The sequence below is a fragment of the Schistocerca americana genome, chromosome 3 (assembly GCF_021461395.2).
Source record: "Schistocerca americana isolate TAMUIC-IGC-003095 chromosome 3, iqSchAmer2.1, whole genome shotgun sequence".
Lineage (NCBI taxonomy): Eukaryota > Metazoa > Arthropoda > Insecta > Orthoptera > Acrididae > Schistocerca > Schistocerca americana.
This window is the reverse complement of record NC_060121.1, coordinates 616,767,815-616,790,831: the sequence shown is the minus strand read 5'-3', so window position 1 is coordinate 616,790,831 and position 23,017 is coordinate 616,767,815. Positions and strand designations below refer to the sequence as shown.

Below are 23,017 nucleotides of genomic sequence, written 5' to 3'. Positions count from 1 at the left end.
GAAAAACAAATTAAGTCTAGTCCACCCATTCGGAACCAAGAAAACCGCGAAAGGTGATAAAGGATATAAGGCGGCCGAGTCCGAAGTGAAGGGGCATCATGTGTCGTCCCGAATCGACCTAGCGCCTTCCATGCCGGCAACACGCCAACTTACGGGGGACGTGGTAAAAGCGCTGTTCTGGTCACTGACAAAATACGAGCGACAACTGAAGGAACGCGCAGCCCCTACAAGTAATGCTAAAAATCAATTGTGTATGATGAGCATTGCCATATATATAAGCCAAGATGCACCCCTTTATCCAAAGAACCGCTCGAGATTTTGTGGCAGGAAAATATTACGCCGATGGGTAAAGAAAGGAATTCGATCAGGAACATGCAGCGGCAATCGCAGAAAACACGCGATCATTTGTCGCCCCAATAACCAAACATCCGCAGTAGTGATGACCATCGTTGACACTACGACAGGCGGCGTAAAGCGGAGAGTACGCCAGTCCTATGGCATGGAGTCGCTAATTGGTTGAATACTTCTCACCGGTCGCATAATTCCGAGTCGACATGATATGCGTCAGTAACAAAAAGTGATAAATGTGAATCCAAATCACAGTCCATGGCCACATTGGGAACTTGCTTTCTATGACGTTAAAGGCGACGCTACGCAGGAAAAGGAAATAGAATTGCTTGGCCGCGGATGGCGCGTTCGGCGCGAGCATAACTGATTTCCACAATGAAGACCGCGATGTGTGCAAACGCGGCATGATGCTACCGACCGGGACTGGCGGGGAGAGGGACAATGGCCAAGGAAGGCAAGTAAATGGTGCGTAATGGAGGCCTCGATACCGTGTCATTGTTTGTACAAGGTGGCCATGTAGAGTGTTGCAACACGATACCGACGTTCGTAAGACCAAGCCCTCCCGCACGAGGGGGGCGAGTAAGTGTGTCTTAGAGTATTTTAAAGATGGACCCAGCTGTCATAAAATATCCAAATGCCGTTTGATTACAACGTCCTACAGTAATAGGTATCGGTAGTGTGGTGTCACCGCCAGACACCACACTTGCTAGGTGGTAGCCTTTAAATCGGCCGCTGTCCATTAGTATACGTCGGACCCGCGTGTCGCCACTGTCAGTGATTGCAGACCGAGCGCCGCCACACGACAGGTCTAGAGAGACTTCCTAGCTCTCGCCCCAGTTGTACAGCAGACTTTGCCAGAGATGGATCAATGACAAATACGCTCTCATTTGCCGACACGATAGTTAGCATAGCCTTCAGCTACGTCATTTGCTACGACCTAGCAAGGCGCCATTACCAGTTTATATTGAGATTGTTATTAATGTATCAACAAGAGCGATGTTCTCCAATTATGGATTGAAGTTGAGTATTCAATCAACTACGTTCTTTCCTTCATAGGATAATTACTTTACCTTGTTCCAGACCTCACGCCAGTCTGCGTGAACTTAAACGCGTGCATTTCGGCCTCCTCTAGCAACACGGTGTTGGCTCTTCTGCCAACACAGTAGGTAGAACGTGCGCGATATGAACCATTCTGGATGCCACATAGGCATTTCGGTAGGCAACTGGCTGCAAAGGATCGAGTTGTGACTGATCATCATATGGATAAGTCTCAAAACTTGACGAAGGTTAACCGCTTCTCTCCCAAGGCTCTGGAGGCATTGGAGACAGGGCAGGGCGCCAGATCTTCCGTAGACAGTCGGTGATCAATAGACAGCGTACGTTTATCACACTTCCAGCCGTCCTCCCTTGAGCTGTAATGGTGTAGTGGACCTTTGCGACCTCCTCCTGAGAACGAACCAGTAACAGTTCATTTGGGTAAGCGCCTTATCGGAAGGTGTAACTGCGTAAGGAGAGTCCACACAACTACGCCGCCAGCAGGCTTAAAGGTACATGAAGAGGGGGCAGCCTTTGCGGACAGACCGTTGGATCGGTACTGGACCCACCACACGCCCCTTGATTTGGACCGACCAACGAGCGCTGCTACAGAGCCGCCGAAGGACGCTGATGCTCAAGGCAGGCAGGTAAGCCCCTCCGTCCTAAAACAGAATATGGAAATAAATGGGGCACCCTGTCAAAAGCATAGCGTAACTCTACGGCTACGATCGCCGCACGAAGAGAATTATGAAGGTGGTTCGATGAACCATCTGCCAGGCACCTAAATGTGATCCGCAGAGTATCCATGTAGATGTAGAATTCTGCACACTTCTGCTACCACTATCGCGTCAGGACTGTCTCCAGTGGCTGTCTGGACGTTAACTTTGTCACCTCCCGTAGTTTGCTCGGTGGAGAGGACACATAGTAAGAGGAGTTTGCAACGTTCCACCAATAACAGCGCAAAAATATTGTAATCAGTATTAAACAAAGTGATAGGGTGGTAGTGGGCCCTCGTGATTCCAGGTTTGGGTTTATGAACGGGAATAACAATTCCCTCGACAAAAGCTTGCGTGGTCACTTCACTATTCACCTCCGTACGTCGCGCAGACTAGAGACCACAAAACGTACGATAAAATCCAGTAGAGGGCCTGTCAATTCCTGGCGTCTTACACAGCACACCCCTGAAGATAGTGGTAGTGTCCTCCTCGGAGGTGAAAGGTCCTATTAGCGTAAGCTCCTCCTCAAGCGCGAAGGTGCAAGGCACAGTCACCGCGATAGAATCGATGTCCAGGATGGGTCCATATTGAACAAAGATGTAGACTGTGTCCGCTTGGCAGGTGACCCACTGCGCACGGTGACTAAGTTTCGTTTGTGGTATCTAAGATCGTGCACAATATATTGCACGGAGTGATTCTCGGCACACAACATCAGGTTTGTGGGAGATCACGACAGCCCCATGTAGTTTTCGGTGAGTAATAGTAGCTTCGCCTTAATTATGCTGCGTTCAGTTTGCGCTTCCAGGAAAGGAGGCTCGCCATAAATGTCGCGGAGGAAGCTGAAGTAGAAGTGCACAGTGTGTCTGTCTGTGCCAAGCGGCCGCTTCCCTGCTGTAAGTGAGGCCATTTCACATTGTAGAACGCTTTTTCCAGGTCAACAAATCCTATGAAGCTGTCTTTACTTTTCTTTTGTCTTGTTTTCATTACCTACCACTACGTCAGAATTGCCTCTCTGATGCTTTTACCTTTTCTAAAGGCGAACTCATTGTTATCTAACACATCCTCAATTTTCTTTTCCATTCGTCTGTATATTATTCTTTTCAGCTACTCGGACGTATGAGCTGTTAAGCTGACTGTGCGATATCTCTTGCACTTGTCAGCAGTATCAGTCTTCAGAATTGTGTGGATGATATTTTTCGTAAAATGAGACAAAATGTCGCCAGACGCACACATTCTACATACCAAAGTGAATAGCCGTTTTGTTGGCACTTCCCCCAAAGATTACAGAAATTCTGATGGAATGTTATCTATCCCTCCTACGCTCTTTTAAATTACGATTGTAATACTGTCTCCTCTAAAACGACTCCTGTTTCTTCTTCTATCACATCAAAAAAATCTTCCGCCTCATAGAGCCCTTCAATTTTTTTCCCCACATATCCGCTCTCTGCTCTGTATTTAACAGAAGAATACCCGTTGCACTCCTAATATTACCACCCTTGCTTTTAATTTCACCGAAGATTGTTTTGACTAACTATAAGCTAAATCAGTTCTTCTGACAGTCACTTCTTGCCGCGTGGTTTAGTGCGCCATGCCATGGATTGCGGGGACCCTCCCGCCCGAGGTTCGAGTCCTCCCAAGGGCATGGGTGTGTGTGTTGCTCTTAGCGTAAATTAGTTTAAGCAGTGTGTAAGTCTAGGGACCGATGACCTCAGCAGTTTGGTCCCTTAGAACTTCACACACATTTGAACATATGAATCATTTCTTTTCCGATTTCTTCACGTTTTTCATGCAGCCATTTCATCTTAGCTTTCCTGCACTTTCTATGTATTTCATTCCTGAGCTACTTGTATTTCTGGCTCCCTGAATTTCCCTGAACATTTTTGTACTTCCTTCTTTCATCGATCAACTGAAGTATTTTTTCTGTTACCCATGGTTTCTTCGCAGTTACCTTCTTTGTACCTACGTTTTTCTTTCCAACTTCGGTGATTCCTCTTTTTAGGGATGTCCATTCCTCTTCAACTGTGCTGCCTACTGAGCTATTCCTTATTGCTGTATCTATAGTCTTAGAGAACTTCAACCGTATCTCGTCATTCCTTAGTGCTTCTGTATCCCACTTTTTTGCGTATTGATTCTTCCTGAGTAATCTCTTGAACTTCAGTCTCCTCTTGTTATCTGAGTCTATATCTGCTCCTGTATCTGATTTCGGAATCTCTGTCTGATAATGATTTAATCGATCTGAAATCTTCCCCTATCGCTCGGCCTTTTCCAAGTGTACGTCCTCCTCTTGTATTCTTGAACAGAGTTTTCGCTGTTACTAGATGAAATTTAGTACAGAACTCAATTAGTCTTCCTCCTCTCTCATTCCTTTTCCCAAGCCCATATTCTCTTGCAACCTTCTATTCCTTCCCCTACAACTGCATTCCCGTCCCCCATGACTATCAGCTTTTCATCTCCTTTTATGTACTGTATTACCCTTTCGATATCCGCATATACTTTCTTTGTCTCTTCATCTTCAGCTTGCGACATCGGCATGTATACCTGAACTTGTTGGTGTTTGTTTGCTATCGATTCTGACAAGAACAACCCTGTCACTGAACTGTTCGCTGTAACGCACTCTTTGCCCTACCTTTTTCTTCATAAGGAATCCTACTCCCGTTATACCATTTTCTGCTGTTGTTAATATTACCCTATACTCATCCGAGCAGAAATCCTTGTCTTCTTTCCACTTCTCTTAACTGACCCCCACTATAACTAGATTGAGCCTTCGAATTTCCCTTTTCAGATTTTCTAGCTTTCCTACCACGTTCAAGCTTCTGACATTTCACGCCCCTACTCGTAGAACGTTATCTTTTCGTTGGTTATTCAATCTTTTCCTCATGGTCATCTTGCCCTTGGGAATCCCCTCAAGGAGATCGGAATGGGGGACTATCCCGGAATATTTTGCCAATGGAGAGATCATCATGACACTTTGCTATGATGAGATCCAATGCGTATCATAGACCTTACAGGTTGTTCATCTGCCTTAGAGGTGTGGAATGGAGTGACTCGTTGAACACATTGGGTAAACCAAACTAAAAATATCTCCCAGAAAACACCAGCTCCTGACAGGTCTTAGGAGAAGCAACCAGCATAGGCTATATGAAAAAGACTACAAAAAGCCAACGGTCAGCTTTTTATTAGCACCATGTCACTAGATGTCTAGATGAAAATAGTCAGTAACAAGTTTCACGTATCGAAACATGTTCGAAGTATAAGCGTTAAGTACCTAGTATTGTGGACTGAGATTGGATATCATTTTTACTGGCAACTGCATTAGCTGACACATCGATCTCTGGTCTCAGCGTAACGAGGGAATGGTTTGCTACAGGCATTTCTGTACAGATAAGAGCTGCAGACAGATAACAATTATGGCCTCGTGGGTGTGCTTTATCGGCAATATCAGCGGTCGACTCGGGAACAGGGAATAGGTGTGTCAGGGACTCGACACACGGACGGTGCTACCGTCGCTGTTGTGGCACATCAACTTACATTAAGTTGCGTCACACCTTCCGCCGCCCGCATCGCTAGTCCGGGGCGTTCCAGGAAATGGCGTTACCGTCACGTTGTGAGTCAGCCAGCGCTCAGAGCAGGCGAGCGGCCGTGATTACACAACTGACTGCGGTCCGCTGTGTGCGGACGGACTCGCAAGGAAGTCCCGTCTGCCGATTCGCAGAATGCCAGAGGCGGTCACCCTCCTCACGGTTTTCACGGCCGAACAGTGTACGCCGCTCAGTCGTACCAGCTGCCGGCACTGGAACAGAAGCTCCCGAGAGCTGCACACAACGGCTGGTGAGTCGCGGGCTAAGCGTTCTCGTGCGCAGTAATACTGAGCAAGTCACTGTGTTGCACATGTTAGAGAGAACTTTCGATCGTTATCTGTCCTTCCTGTCTCACTCGTTAGTGGTTCAAAAATGGCTCTGAGCACTATGGGACTTAACTTCTAAGGTCATCATTCCCCTAGAACTTAGAACTACCTAAACCTAACTAACCTAAGGACATCACACACATCCATGCCCGAGGCGGGATTCGAACCTGCGACCGTAGCGGTCACGCGGTTCCAGACTGTAGCGCCTAGAACCGCTCGGCCACCCCGGCCGGCACTCGCTAGTGGAAAGGGAGAGTAATGGCTCCCTGCACATCTCAGTACGTCTTCTAGTGTTTCTCAGTCGTTACCTTAGAGATATTAAATTGATACAACAGAAACTCTGACACTATCTCTCGAATGTTGACCCCTTAACGAAGCCACGTTCTTTCCTACACTAACATACAAAGTGCGAGGTATCTAAGACAGGCAACGCTAAATATACCCAGAAGGAATGTGGTTCCCACCTAGTCATACCAAAAAATTGGCGAATGTTTTCAAGTAATCAAGGCATGTTTCAACATTTATAACCGCCGAATTAAAGTACCTACCTATCCCGTTTTTAATGATACAATAAACTGTTTCCGTGACGCTGAAAAGAATTTCTAAACTCGATTTCAACAATGCGTGTGTTGCTTGATCGAATAGTGACAAAATTAATAGCGCCCGCCGCAATTCACTGTCACGCCTTAGGGGGAAAAAAAAGAAAAAAAAAAGTTCCACTGTACCCAATGTAAGCAGACTCATAATTCTCATAATTTAAGTTTGGTTCGTGTGTCTATTTGTGCGCTAGAACCACAACAGTCTTTTGTGTTTCACCTCAGCCGTAATCTGAAAGGTATCCTGGCCATGCCAGGATCTCATGATGTGTCTTTTTCAAAAATTACAAAAATTTTCAAGAAACTGGAAGTGTGAGACATAAAATCAGAAAACAGCAGAAAGGAAGGTAACTGCGAAGAAATATTGATCGACGAAAGAAGGAGATAAAAAAAGTTCAGGTAAAGACAGGAATACACAAACAAAAATCACTTAGGAGTGAAATAACATGTGAAATTCAGGGAAGGCGAGGCAAATGGCTGCAGGAAATGTGTGAAGAAATCGAAAAGACAAATGATCGACGGAAAGACTGATCCAGCATATAGAAAAATTAAAACAACGTTTGGTGAAATACAGCATTAAGGGATCAATGAGAATCCCACTGTTAAACGCAGAGGAGAGAGTGGTGGAGGGAGGGAGGAGATTAGTGTTTAACATTCCGTCGACAAGAAGTTGGTTAAGCGACGGAGCACAGGCTCGGTTTGGGGAAGGATGGAGAAGGAAATTGGCGTTGACTTTTTAAAGGAACCACTCTGGCATTAGCCTTAAGCAATTTAGGGAAATCATGGAAAACCTAAAACTGGATGACCACAAGCGGGTTTGAAGGATGGAGTGGACAGGTGAACAAAGTACACCTAAGACCTATGTGAGGGGGATGAATTGTCTCATATGTGATAGAAAAAGAAACTGGAGTTGATGTGGAAGAGATAGGTAATCCAGTATTAGAATTCAAAAGAGTTTGGCAGACTTGAGATCAAATAAGCCAGAAGGGATAGATAATATTCCATCGGAATTTCTGAAGTCACTGGAGGAAGTGGGAACCAATGGGCTACTCTGGTTGGTGGGTAGAATCTATGAGAGACTCGAAATACCACCATACTTTCGGGAAAATAACATCTACACAATACCGAAGAGGGCTGATAGATACCAGAAATAACGCATGATCTAAGAGCTCATGCATTCAATTTGTTAGAAAGAATAATATACAGAATAATAAAAAAAAGAAAACTAATAATCTGTGAGATGATGATCAGGTTGTCTCTAGAAGAGGTAAGGGCACTAGAGACAGATCTTAACGTTGCATCTGATAACCAAAGCAAGACTGAAGAAAAATCAAGAAACGTTCATAAGACTCGTCCATCCACAAACAGTGTTTCACAATGTCAAATGGTGCAAGATGTTCGAAATTCTGACAAAGATAGGAGGAAGCTATAGGGAAAGACGGTAATATACGAGAATCAAGAGAGACAGTGAGACTGGAAGACCAAGAGTGAAGTACTCGGATTAAAATTGGTGTAAGACAGGAATGCAGTCATTCGCCCCTACAGTTCAATCTGTACAGAGGAGAAGCAGTGATGGAAACGAATGAAAGGCTCAAGAGTCGGATTAAAATTCAGCTTGAAAAGATATCAGTGGAAAGATTCGCTGAGAAAATGAAGAAGAATTACAAAAACGGCTCTAAGCACTATGGGACATAACATCTGAGGTCATCAGTCCCAAGAAGAATAACAGTATTTGTTGAAGTGAATCAGCTGTCTAATTATTACACAATATAGAGTCAACCGAAGTATGACGTAAGTAATGAGCAACAGTAGAAATAAGAATGTCGAAAAGGTTAATATCAGAATTGATGATCACGAAGTAGACGAAGTTAAGGTATTCTGCTATCTTAGTAGCAAAATAATCCATGATAAATGAAACAAGGAGGACACAAAAAGTGAAGTAACATAGGTGAGAACTGCATTCCCTTCCAAGGCGACTTTGCTAATATGAAACTGACCATAATTTGAGGAAGAAATTTCAGAGAATGTTCGTTTGGAGAACAGCATTGTATGGTAGTGAATCATGCACTGCGAAAAAATTGGAACAGACGAGAATCGAAGCGTTTGAGTTGCAGGGCTGCAGACAAATGTTGAAAATTAGGTGGACTGATAACTTAAGACTGAGGAAGTTCTCCGCAGAATCGGTGAAGAAAGGATCATGCGGAAAACATTGAAAAGAAGAAGGGACAGGACGATAGGACATGAGTTAAGAATTGGGGAATAGATTCCATGGTACTATATGGTTGTAGCGGGTAAGAACTGCAGAGAAAGACAGAGATTCGAATTCATACAACAAATAATTGAATATTTCGGGCAAGAGCTTACTGTGAGATGCAGAGGTTGCTACAGTAGAGGAATTCGTTGCGGCCGCATCAGACCAATGAGAAGAATGGTTACAATAAACATCCACGAGTCGATATGGGCTTGAATGTGCGAGTGAGGTCAGCCAAGGGAACATTCTGGGAATACTAAACACATTTTACTTTTTGGACATTTCACTCCATCCACAGCTTCAAGGTATAGACTTTCAAAATTGTTCACATTTCTCTGTACGACGTCTACTAAAACCGCAATGTGAAGCGGCGTTTCTATGAAAAATGTTGTTTACGAACAAATTAGCGTACACAGATAAGGAATTGTTTCCAGTATGCACTATTGGTCTAGAACTTTAATATATTTTCTCATTCCATTTTTAAATTGTGACATTCACTTTTTATGTACTGAAATTACAAAAACTACTCCAGAAAATTAAGGTTTTTTCCAAATATGGAAGTTTGTTCCTGGGTATAACATGGTCATGTACCTAGGAACAAATGTTCGATAGAAATTTAAAAACACTGCACTCGACAAAATCTTGTCACTGCTGTATTTAACAGTCTATCTGATAATTATTACTCTACTATACACCAGTAATCAGTTAGTGAAATAAAACTAAACACAAGTATTATGTGAAACAGTTAAAATTTAAATACACTTAGAAAAACACTATGTCACAAAAGTATCCGGACATCTGGCTAAAAATGACTTACAAGCCCTCCATCGGTAGTGTTGGAATTCAATACGGTGTTGGCCCACCCTTAGCCTTGATAACAACTTCCACTCTCGCAAGCATAGGTTCAATCAGGTGCTGGAAGGTTTCTTGGGGAATGGCAGCCCATTCTTCACAGAGTGCTGCACTGAGGAGAGGTATCGATGTCGGTTGGTGAGGTCTGGCACGAAGTCAGCCTTCCAAAACATCTTAAAGGTGTTCTATAGGATTCAGGTCAGCATTACGGGGATGCTACTGTCGTTTAGCCACTCCGCCACAGGCCGTGCATTACGAACAAGTGCTCGATCGTGTTGAAAGATGCAATCGCCATCACCGAATTGTTCTTCAACAGTGGGAAGAAAGAAGGTGCTTGAAACATCTCCGGCCGGAGTGGCCGAGCTGTTCTAGGCACTTCAGTGTGGAACCGCGCGACCGCTACGGTCGCAGGTTCGAATCCTGCCTCGGGCATGGATGTGTGTGATGTCCTTAGGTTAGTTAGGTTTAAGTAGTTCTAAGATCTAGGGGACTGATGACCTCTTATGTTAAGTCCTCAGAGTCATTTGAACCATTTTGCTTGAAACATCAGTGTAGGCCTGTGCTGTGATAGTGCCGCGCAAAACAACAAGAGGTACAAGAACCTTCCATGAGAAACTCGACCACACCATAACACCACCGCCTCCGAATTTTACTGTTGGCACTCACGCTGGCAGATGATGTTCACCATGCATTCGCCATACCTACACCCTGCCATCGGATCGCCACATTGTGTAGCGTGTTCCGTCACTGCACACAACGTTTTTCCACTGTTCAATCGTCCAATGTTTACTCACCTTACACCAAGCGAGGCTTCGTTTGGCATTAACCGGCGTGGTGTGTGGCTTATGAGCAACCACTCGACCATGAAATCCAAGTTTTCTCACCTCCCGACTAACTGTCATAGTACTTCCAGTGGCCCCTGACGCAGTTTGGAATTCCTGTGTGATGGTCTGGATAGATGTCTGCCTATTACACATTACTACCCTCCTCAAATGTCGGCGGTCTCTGTCAGCCAACAGACGAGGCCGGTCTGTACGCTTTTGTGCTGTACGTGTCCACGTTTCCACTTCACTATCACATCGGAAACAGTGGACCTAGGGATGTTTAGGAGTGTGGAAATCTCAAGTACAGACATACGATACAAATGACACCCAAGTGACGTTCGAAGTCCGTGAGTTCCGCGGAACCCCCCATTCTGCTCTCTACCGATGTCTAATGACTATTGAGGTCGCTGTTATGGCGTACCTGGCAGTAGGTGGCAGCACAATGCACCTAATATGAAAAACGTTTGTTTTTGGGGGTGTCCGGATACTTTTGACCACATAGTGTAGAAGCTGTTGTAAACTAAAACAAATTGCTCTTTTCGGTTCAAATGGCTCTAAGCACTATGGGACAACATCTGACGTCATCAGTCCCCTAGACTTAGAACTACTTAAACCTAACTAACCTAAGAACATCACACACATCCATGCCCGAGGCAGAATTCGAACCTGCAACCGTAGCAGCAGCGCGGTTCCGGACTGAATCGCCTAGAACCGCTCGGCCACAACGGCCGGCTCCCTTTTCAGGACAGGTAAAATATTTAAGGCATTGAATAAACTTACTTCTTTCGCAAGCATCGCATATTCGATGGTAAAAGACCTTGTGTTTCAAGGTACAAGATGGTGTACTGTCAACGAAGATTGTATTAACTGTCCACATATTATATAAATAATTCTAAAAATATATAGCATTTTACTCACCGTAAAATTCGACGTAAAATACAACATTGTAGGTTACAACAAACAAAAGGAACTGTAGAAAACGGTGGAAGCTGGTTATGCCTGTTTCTAGTGCTCATTCCTTCATGTGATTGTAGAAGCAGTAATTACGCTGAAGTACCCAAAAAAATCATTTGTCTCCCTCGGTACACAATCCTCTATGTACAATATTCAGTTGACGAGAAGAAAGTACAGAGTTATTGACTGTGTTACAAAAGACTGCTGACGATTACGTGGTTTCATAAGGTAAGTAATTAAGTGGTATTGAAATGAATCTGGGAGAAAAGAGCTCTGTGACACAACTTGACTAAAAGCAGGATTAGGTTCATTGGACATGTCCTAAGGCATCAAGGAGTAGTGAATTTTGTATTGGAGGGAAGTGTGGAAGTAAAAAGTACAGAGGGAGAGCAATGCTTGATTCCCGTACACAGTTTCAAGTGGATGTATTGTACAGTAGCCACGCAGAGAGAATGAGGCTTGCACCGGACAGAACAGCGTAAGGAGCAGTGTCACACCAGTCTTCACTCTGAAGACCACAAGAACAACAACAAAATACTCAGATACTTGAAATGGGCACTCAGAGATGAATGTATTGCACTAAAATGTCTAAAGTTGGAGTAAAAGCTGCACAAAAGAAAAATGCAAAATTTTTTACACAGAGCCTGCGGAGGACATTCTCAAAACAGGAAGAACAGTCTAAATATTATGTTTGGCAAGAAATGAGAAGTACAAGACAATAAATGCACTAGAAATTTCCTATAAATATTACTAACAGCTTAGAAGGAACATTTGCTTTTAATCAAGCAAAGGAAGAATCTGACTTCAGCAGTAAGTATTCCACAGGGGACCATTTGTGAGTCGGGAGTTAAATTATAGAACAGAGCAACGAGCATGACTTACCACTTTGTCTACAACTGAGAAATATTTTAACTCGGTTTCAGCAAAACCTTTACTAACAGCCCTTTGGAGACAGGGATTGATTCACCCTGTGCTAGCTTACAGTGGAATGCGTCAATACTACAAACTGGTATACTATGAGTAAGAACACGAATTAGCCGAAAGTACTTAATTATATTCATTTTGCAGATGAGATTGCACTTCTTGCTTCAACAACGGAGTAAATTTAAAATTACGCAATGAAAATCGATAATATTAAGACTGATATGATGTGTAGTCATGATATCAAAATGAAAATACCACAGATTAACAACTAATTAATAGAACCAGTTGTTAGGTTTTTGTGTTTTAGTAGAGTTGAAGGCAACAACTAGGTGACCAATACCGAAAATAAACAGAGTACTAAAAGTGGCCGGGAGCGTTTTGATAAACTGTATAGGGCTTTTTTTGTAATGAGATTCCATTGCGCCTCAAAAGGAAAGTTATCATCGATCAGTCTGTATTAGCAGTTTTGAGGTGTGACGGTTAGATACTAAATTTTAATGTGAAAACCTTTCACAAATTGAGGATTGCTCATCAGAAAATAATAGAGCATGTCACAAATTACTAAACGAATAGAAAGAAATTGATCAGTTAGCCGGCTATAGTAGAAGACGAAATTTTTTTTTTAATTAAAAATCTGTTGAAACGGACGGGATAAAATCTGTCAAAGTGGACGGGATTTGCATCGAAACAAATGGATGAACAAAGTAAGTTCTTTTCATAAATCAAAGAGACAAGATACCGAAATTGGCCTCCTAAAAGATGGTTAAATGGCATTATAAAGTTTCAGGATGAACGTCAGTGCATATGACTTAAGACTGTATTGCTCGAAACAGTCTGGTGAAGGGTTTAACACATGACCAATGGCTGGTTTTAATGTAGTGATGAATTAAGGGAATGCACAACAAACAAAAGTGAGAATAATCAGACGGTAATTTAAGCTCCAAACCCTCTACACACGAGGCCGGTGTCATAGTTAATGTGCCGCTTCGTTAACTGTCGTCCACGAAGTCTTGTTATCTCCTGGTAGCAGTAACGGTTAGAAGACCCCCGCCACCGTTAGCTGGATTCTCAGTAGTAATCTAATCTCAGGCGTCCCCAGCTGGCGTCCCTCTGCTGTTATCTTTGTTATCTTTAGATGTTCGCCTATGCCGCTATTCCAAGAAAGCCTTGCAATCTCCATAAGGGCACCATACTTTTCTTATCTCCCCTTTCTCTGCCACAAAGGAGCTGTGTGGTACGCTTTGTCACGAAATATTTCTGCCATTCAGTTTTGGTCATTCCTACTGATTTAATAACATCATAGCTATTCTAATACACAGCGTAATTTGCTTTGTCGACCTCGATAGAATCGCACAAAACTTTTCGTCAGCAAAAAGCTATGACGGTGGGTCGCGTTGTTCAGTCGGTTAAAGATTTTGGCACAAAAGGCAAGGACTCGGGTTCGAGCTCTGGGCCGACACACAGCAATTATCAGACTGAATATTTCAGAACAGCGAACACCTCTTGTAAGCAGCTGCAATATACATTCTGACAACCATCGAAGAAGCAGTTACGGAAATAAAAGTGCGGCTAAACAGTGGAATTAAAATTCAAGCTGAAAAGTTATCAATAATAACATGTGCTGGCGAAATTGCTATCTCTAGTAAAGGTGAATTGCAATTAACGGACAAGGCAACTGTTCAAAACATTTTCGTCAACGATGTAAGAACAATGGACTGATCATGAAATTTCTGTCCGCATAACGGTTTCTTCTGAAAGAAATCTGTTTTTTATAGATTATGTTTAGTTCAATATCAGTTTCAGCACTTTCAGTCATCCTCAGTCCTTCGTAAACATGTTCATGGATTTTCAAAGTGTACAGTCCATCTCCATTTATATCGAACGTGCTCAGCATGGCATTAACTCAGTTTATCGCGGAATTTTCTGTGAAGAAGCATCTTTTCTTTTCTTTTTTCCGTCTTCTGACTGGTTTAATGCAGCCTGACACAAATTCTTCCCCTGCGCCAAGGTTTGGATCTCAGGGTAGCTCTTGCGGCCAACTTCCTCATTTCTTTTCTGGATGTTTTCCAATTTATGTCTTCGTTTATAGTTATAGGCACCACAGCTGCCTCTAGTACCATGGGAGCTGACGTCTTAACATATGTACTAAACTCCTGTCCCTTCTTTTTGCCGGTGTTTTCTGTGTTTCTTCCTTATCGGATTCTGAGGAGAAACTCATTCCTTACCTTATCAGCCCACTTGATTTCAACCCTATTCTGTGGCACTACATCTCAACCACTTCGATTTTCATCTTTTCCTGTTTTTCCACAGTCCATCATAATCACCATAAAATGCTGTGCTCCAAATGTTCATTCTCACTACTTTGCCATCAGCAATTCTGATGTCAAGTTTCTCGCTGTTCCCATTTTTGCTATATCTCATTACTTGCGGCTTTCTTCGTCTTACTCTTATTCCATATTCTCCATTCATTAGACTGTTCATTCCATTCAACAGATACTGTAAGTCTAATTCACCTTTATTAAGGATAGCAATTTCACCAGCAACTCTTGTCACTGATATCCTTTTACCCTGAATTTTAATCCCACTGTTTAACCATTCTTTTATTTCCGTCACTGCTTCTTTGATGTTCAGAGTGAACAGCAGAGGCGAGCACTGCATCCCTGTCTTACCCACATTTTAATCCGACCACTTTTTTCTTGGTCATCCTCTCTTATTGTTCCGTCTGGTTAATTCACCTTCACTGAAGATAGTAATTTCACCTGCGTACCTTATCATTGATATCCTTTCAGCCTGAATTTTAGTCCCACTCTTCAACCGTTCTTTTATTTCCGCCATTGCTCCTTCGATGTACAGATGGAACAGTAGGGGTGGAGACTGCATCCCTCTCTCACTCACATTTTAATCCGAGCACTTCGTTCTTGGTTCCTTTTCCTTCTTGGTTCTTGCAGATATTGTTTATTACTCGTCTTTCCCTGTAGATTACTCCTACTTCCCTCAGAAATTTCAACACCTCGCAGCATTTTATATTGTCCAACGCTTTTTGCAGAAATCCTATGAATGATTCTCGATTTTTCTTTACTCTTGCTTCCTTTATCAGGTACAACGTTAGAACTGGCGCCCAAGCGCCTTTACTTTCAATAAGAACAAACTGATCGCCATCGAAGTGATCCTCCATTCTTCTGTCCATTATTCTTGTCGGCAACTTGGATTTATGTGCTGTTAAGATGTGTGTGCGATAGTTCTCGCACGTATCTGCTCTTGTTATCTTGGGAGTAAAACAGATGACATATTTCCGAAAATCGCAGGGTATGCTGCCAGTCTCATACATTCTACACATAAACTCAAGATTTTAAAAATTTCGATGAAATGTTATCTATCTCTTCTGCCTTATATCAAGCCTTCCAAAGATAATTCAAATTCTAGCACTAATCTTGGATCGCGTATCTTTTCCATGTCGACTCTAATTTCTTCTGTCACGTTATCGGACAATTCATTTCACCTCCTCCCCATAACAGAGAACTACAGTGGACATTTTCCATCTATCCGCTCACTCCTATGTGTTTAACAGTGGAATTCCCATTGCACTCTTAATGTTGCTGCTCTTGCCTTTACTGTCACGAAGGTTCTTTTGATTTTTTTTATGCTGAGTAATCGTTCAGAAAACAGCAACAAAGGTTTGTGTCGTATACTGGAAAAAGTTAATTGAACGCGTACAGATATACAATATATGCAATGGCTGGACTATTTTGGTAATCAAGCGCAGCACTGGCAAAAAGGGCATTTACGGTCAAGAGAAGTCTACTAATATCAAACATAGGCCTTAATGTGAGAAAGAAATTTCTGAGAATGTACGTTTGCAACACAGTGAAATATCGACTGTGGGGAAACCAGAATAGAAGAGAATCGAAGCATTTGAGATGTTATGCTAAAGACGAATGTGGACTGATACGGTAAGGAACGAGGAGGTCCTGGCGAGAAGAAGGGAGAGGATGCTAGGACATCTATTAAGACATCATGGAATAACTTTGAAGAATACTCAGTATTGTAGAACATTCAGTATAATGTCTTTTACTGAAACTGAACTACACTTCTCGAACAATCACTATATACACACAAAGAAAACAAATAACCAGTAGACGACTATTCATCAAGAGCGTCGGTGAGGTCCGTCGGAGCTGGTCCTGGCTCGGCGAGGAACTGGCTGTACTGCAGCTGCGCTGGCCTTATAAAGCCGGCGGAGGTCGGCGGAGTACTCCAACTTCCCTGTTTCTGTGAGGCGACCTCTGCAGAATAAGGTTCGCATTAGTGACTAGCAAGTTCTGCTTATTTTGAAGAATTGTTTTCCTGTTGGTTGCGCCTGCAAGTGCTTGTGTATGTTATATGGTACACAGGGGTGTCTTGAGTGTAGTCTGCCTGGCAGGGGCCGTTTGTAGCAGACGTAACAAATTTCCATGGTAATAGAGGGAGCTGTAAAGGGTAAAAGCTCTAGAAAGTTTAGAGGAATACAAAGATTGGACTACTTCAAGAAAATAATTGAGGAAGTAGGTTACATGTGCTACTCAGAGATGAAGAGGTTGGCACAGGAGAGGAATTCGTGGCGGGATGCATCAAACCAGTGAGAAGACTGATGACTCAAAAGAAACAAAAGCGCAGTCCAAGTCAGTAATAAAGTACGTTAGTAAAGATAGACGAACTAAAAAATCTTAATTTGCTACGAAGATGATGCACGATTTCTTGAGACAGTATAATTGTGTTGTGCACTCCTGAGAATATTTCGTACGTGACCGGTACGATAACTGATGGGACTGAAGAAGTGATTTCAGAAAGGATGTGAGACGAGTACCGATGTGGATTAAGATACAGGAGGTACAAAGCTGGCCATTAAAATTTCGACACTAGGAAAAATTACAAGTAAAGAAATTTTACTTACGGTACATATTCAGCATGGATTGAGCCATAAATTTGTAACTAATTTGCGAGAATACAGGTTGCAAAATTTCTTTCACATGACTGACACCTCTGAAGACATTAGAGTAATGTCTGTCTTAACAGACCGTGCCTTAAATCGATACTATTCTTATATGCACTCTGTCCTTAGCTATGGAATAACTTTTGGGCGATCCATTACACAGAACACCGACAGACTTTTCAAATTGTAGCAAAGGACCATAAGAATAAGAAAGAAGATTAACAAACAAGTTCGCTGTAAAGATCTGTACAAGGTTATGACTCTAAGAGCACCGTTTTAGTATGTATACTAATTTTGTATACACATATAGAAATCAGTACTTATTACACTAACAGCAGTATTCATAATCATTAAACAGAGTCCATACTTAAATTATATTTACCGAGAAAAAATAAAAGTCGTACACCATTTTCTAGCAAGGAATAAAAATTGTACAATAAATTTACCAAGTACCTTAAAGATAAAACTAAAATACATACCTTTAAAAAATCTGTTCAATTTTGACATGTACATGTTACACACTCAAGGGTAGCATTGAAAGCACAGTGTAGAGATGGGTAGAAGGTAGAATAAAATAACAATAAACATCTCAGTCACTGAACATAATCATGTGGAAAAGTAGAACACCTTGCAGTGAAACCTTACGTAAGAAACATGTGGTGCACAATCTACTATTCTCATTCCGATTTCCTGAGATTAACAGGTCGTTCACATTTGGTAAGATGCTAGTTGAGTTTTTCGAAACACATGTAGGAAAACATGAATATCATGAAACAAAAGGGAAGAAGTGCGTCCATGGTCTACCATCAGTGACAAGCATATGAGCACTTTGTGCATTGCAGTGTACGCAGTGCAGTTTGTACCGTGCAACTTCAACTACACAAATTAAACTCGAAAAATGAATGCAGAGTGACCAGAATGAGATTTTCACTCTGCAGCGGAGTGTGCGCTGATATGAAACTTACTGGCACATTAAAACAGTGTGCCCGACCGAGACTCGAACTCGGGACCTTTGCCTTTCGCGGGCAAGTGCTCTACCATCTGAGCAACCTTAGCACGACTCACGCCCGGTACTCACAGCTTTACTTCTGCCAGTATCTCGTCTCCTAGCTTCCAAACTTTACAGAAGCTCTCCTGCGAACCTTGCAGAACTAGCACTCCTGAAAGAAAGGATACTGTGGAGGCATGGCTTAGTTACAGCCTGGGGGATGTTTCCAGAATGAGATTTCCACTCTGCAGCGGCGTGTGCGCTGATATGAAACTTACTGGCACATTAAAACAGTGTGCCCGACCGAGACTCGAACTCGGGACCTTTGCCTTTCGCGGGCAAGTGCTCTACCATCTGAGCAACCGAAGCACGACTCACGCCCGGTACTCACAGCTTTACTGCTGGTAGTAACTCGTCTCCTACCTTCCAAACTTTACAGAAGCTCTCCCGCGAACCTTGCAGAACTAGCACTCCTGAAAGAAAGGATACTGTGGAGACATGGCTTAGCCACAGCCTTGGGGATGTTTCCAGAATGAGATTATCACTCTGAAGCGTAGTGTGCGCTGATATGAAACTTCCTGGCAGATTAAAACTGTGTGCCCGACCGAAACTCGAACTCGGGACATTTGCCTTTCGCGGGCAAGTGCTCTACCATCTGAGCAACCGAAGCACGACTCACGCCTGGTACTCACAGCTTTTTCTCTGCCACTATCTCGTCTCCTACCTCCGGAGCAGGAAACGTTTATGAGCAATAAGACGTCACACGAAGACAAAGTCCATGATGCTTCATCCCCACCTAAATTCGAAAGTAACCACACGGGATCCCTAACACTTGTTTCCAGACATATAAGTATCCCGCTTGTAAGTTATCCCACAACCCCGTAATACTAACAGGCCGTATATGGTTCCAAACCAAGCGCAGCTCAGAATTATTCACAGATGTTAGTGTGTTTTTCTCCAGAGGCGCGCGTTTCTCTTCACTGGACATCCACACCTTTTGTTCACTGTCAATGGTAAAATCCGCCACAGTTGTAAAAATTATTTATTTCTAAAAAGGGATGCATTAGCCAGTTTCAGGACTCATGTTCCATCTTCAGGGGCATCTGCAAAATTTTTAAAAAATAGTAATACGTATTCCTATGGTTCATCTTCTCAAAGATAGACAGAACAAACAAAAATTCTTTAAAAAAAAGCTTTATACATACATTAAAATGTGCGTCCACAAAGGTCTCATAACTGAGATTAAAATTTGTAAAAGTAGTCCATTTTTAGTACATGACATGCACAGGACCCCTTGCACTCTAATTTCAAAATTTTCGTTTAACTTCAGTAATAGCATTACTATAACCTGAAACCAACAACAGCATTACTAAAATCCTAAGCCACAGTTTCACTCATTCTTTAACAAATTTAAAGGACATTAATATTGGACAAAAGGATCATGAAGATACCAAACAAACATGAACGTAACTTGCAAAAATCGGCGAAATGGATCTTGCTGCTGCATCTTCTGTCAACGGCGTGATACATTTGCTCTCATCTAACTGTTGTTACTTGTTCGAGCTTTTCTATTTACTATCCTTACAGATAACAAGCAGTTACCGTACCCAGGGTTCATCTGAAAAGAAGATACTATACGATACACCTTCTGGTGCACAGCAAGATACGTAAAAATAAGCCGTGAGGTGCGATGACGCAACTAGCATTCCACAGTTAGGTGAAAATGATTAGATATCCAAAATGTACTACAACCTAGTCCTCGTATTACCGTACTATTTACTGTATGCGCGCACCACAGCATATGCACTAACGTGATAGGCAAGCAACAACCAACAATGTCTGTTCCGTTATGTGTGTTCTAAAATGCTTAGAGGACCACAAGGCAAAAAGCATATATACCACCCATGAGTTTGCGGCAAAGCAGTGATAACAAGCACCGAATGATGTCAGTTCAGAGTACCAAATTTCCTTCCGCACGGAATTACTCAGAAGGCCTACCGCATAACAGTCCATTGACACGGCCCATCTGTACCACAGAACAGAAAGCTTCTCCCATATACCACATTCCACGAGAAGAACCATACAATCATTTCCATGCTACTTAGCCTCGTTCCTCTCTGAACGCAGTGACTCAAAATCTCCATAGACTTAACTACAGTAATCACTGCATGTTTCAACATAAATCACGGAGCACTGACTGCCTTAGCACCACACACACATTCGGCTACGTACAGCCCCATATACAGGCCGCACTTGCTTGTTGTCGCTCCATGGTCCATGGTCCCCTCAAGTAACAACCATCCTCACTGCCACCATCGCAGACACGTCACATAACTTATTACCTGGTGATTTCTGAATGGTCATAACTGGACCATTAAGTAGACTATGCCTGGCAGCATAGACTAACCTCTTTGTGTCCACACATTAATACCTCAGCACATCACCTGCTGCCCAGGGGAACATTAGCATCAATGGCTTGCCCATACCACAAATAGCTGAAGGCACTAACCAAACTGAAAACGTACTACTCCTAATAGCTACAATCATTAAAAATCTTTCATCGTCTAAACTTGTCTGTGACCATGTAGTTGTATGATGGCACCTGTGGTCTTCGTGGCAGTCTGCCTTCGGCAGGGCAACGGCTAGAACGTTTTGTTTGCGCCCCGTCCGCGGTCTAGACCAATGTGTACAGTCTGTTTACATCTTCACCGCCGCTTAGTGGTACAACTGTTGACAGACGTGCCATGGTTCAAGTGTATCGAACATCTGAGATCAAGTTTAGTTTTCAGTCGGACTATGCATGACTCACGGCATTTGAAATCGATTGCCTCCTTCACGATGAAGTTCACCTTGACCGCAAGGACATAGTAGACATTTCTGTCACCACTAGCGTCGCACATGTCAAAATGATAAGCGACGCCGTCTGACATGATGCAGTGTCCGGATATGCCAGCGGCCTCAAGTTCAAACACGCCGATAGACACTTAGGAGTGCGTTATTCTTTACAAAAGAAGTTGTTCCTCTTTTTCAGGGCACAATGGATGAGATCATCCTTGGCGGCGACTTTAACAGTGTGCTAGCGCCAAAGGACCAGTTCGCGCGACTGGAGAACAAGGGGAACTTCTTAGATGGTGGATGCTTGAGACCATCTAAGAGGAGATCGTCCTGGGTTCACCCACTGCAAAAGCCATTCATGCAGCTGCATTGACATGATATATGTCTCTCGTCTCCTTACACCCCGTTGCAGAGCTGTGGCTAGCTGCATTTACAGACCATATCGCCGAGATGAGCGCTGTCGCTCTCCATCTCCAGCAGGTGTGGTGAAGCCAAAGCCCCTGGATGCTTACTCTGCTCAGCTCACTTTCCCCGGTTCTAAACTCGCCATCGAGGTTGCCTGGCAGTCACTCATTCGCCGAATAGGAGCATATAACACAACACTAGAGTGGTGGTTTGCTTATGCCAAACCGATCATCCGGCACTGACTGCATACTGCCTCATGGGACCGGCAGTCACTCGACTTCTACTACACCGTCTCGCGTGACTACACTTCCATGCTGCCCTCACCAGAGAGAAGAAGTGGTAAACAGGGCATAACGATAGATAGTGGCATAGGTGTGCCGACAGGTAGAGAGTCCGATCCTTCACACACTGATGCCTAATAAGCTTACGGTGGACAGGTCGCCCATGTATCATATTAGCAGAGAACGCCCACAATGGCACCGAACGCTGATTCGTGTAACTGATGTGGTTGATGAGCAGCACTTTTCTACACAGCGTGACATCAGTACAGCCTTCTGCAAACACTACACCGCTCTCTGCTTGGCTCAAGACTACAACCAGCTGACAGTGATGAAAGTCACACAGCAGATCTATGGTATGTTAACCCCTGTCATGGCTGACGCCTTGATGACAGACGTTACTGAGAAAGAAGTGCTTGATGACATCAGTAAAGGCGAGACCCATACATAGCCGGGCTTGGACGGATTCCCTTTGGAGTTCTATCGCATGTTACAGTGTTTTCTTGCACCGCATTGGCTATCCATTTGTCAAGACCTGCTGTCACCAGAGACGTCAATTCCCGCTACAAACAATGAGGGTATGATCATCCCCAACACAAAACTGAAAGACGGAGCACAGATTCACGATCTCCCCTTAACACTGCTTAATTATTACATGAAAATATTCACTCACCACTTGGCGGCACGAATCCGGTCGACGCTGTGTAGCCCCATGTTAGACGTCTAAGCGTCGTTAGGAGGACCAAATAATATCCAACCTGCTGTGCAGATATCGTGATATGATATACTTGGCTAATACAGACAAATTACCAGGTGCTCTGGCATCTCTGGACTTTAGCCAGGCCTTCGACCTAGTCGACCACACTTACTTGACGTACACCCTTCTGAACGTGGAATATCGGCAGCCCTTCATTACCATGGTCATACGACTCTTTTGAAGGGCGACCTCCAGAGACCTGATCAATGGCCGCCTCAGGAGCCCTATTCCTATTGCACGTTCGGTGCGGCAGAGATGCCCACTATTGATAATCCTGCAAAGAATGGCGCTTGAACCTCTGTTATGCGGCCTTCTTCGTCAGGAGATTACAGGCGTTATGGTACGCGGAGATAAGTTTCGATGTATAGCCTACGCCGACGA

At 43.3% G+C, this 23,017-nt stretch overlaps 1 protein-coding gene across 1 annotated transcript in view; it reads left to right on the top strand.

Annotated features, from left to right (window-relative positions):
• Window positions 1-5,717: 5,717 nt before the first annotated feature.
• LOC124606683 (ATP-dependent translocase ABCB1-like) overlaps window positions 5,718-23,017 on the top strand; it is a 222,293-nt gene continuing 204,993 nt past the window's right edge. The window contains exon 1 of the mRNA XM_047138698.1: window positions 5,718-5,927. The gene's annotated coding sequence lies outside the window, so the exon portion shown is untranslated. The remainder of the gene's footprint in view (window positions 5,928-23,017) is intronic.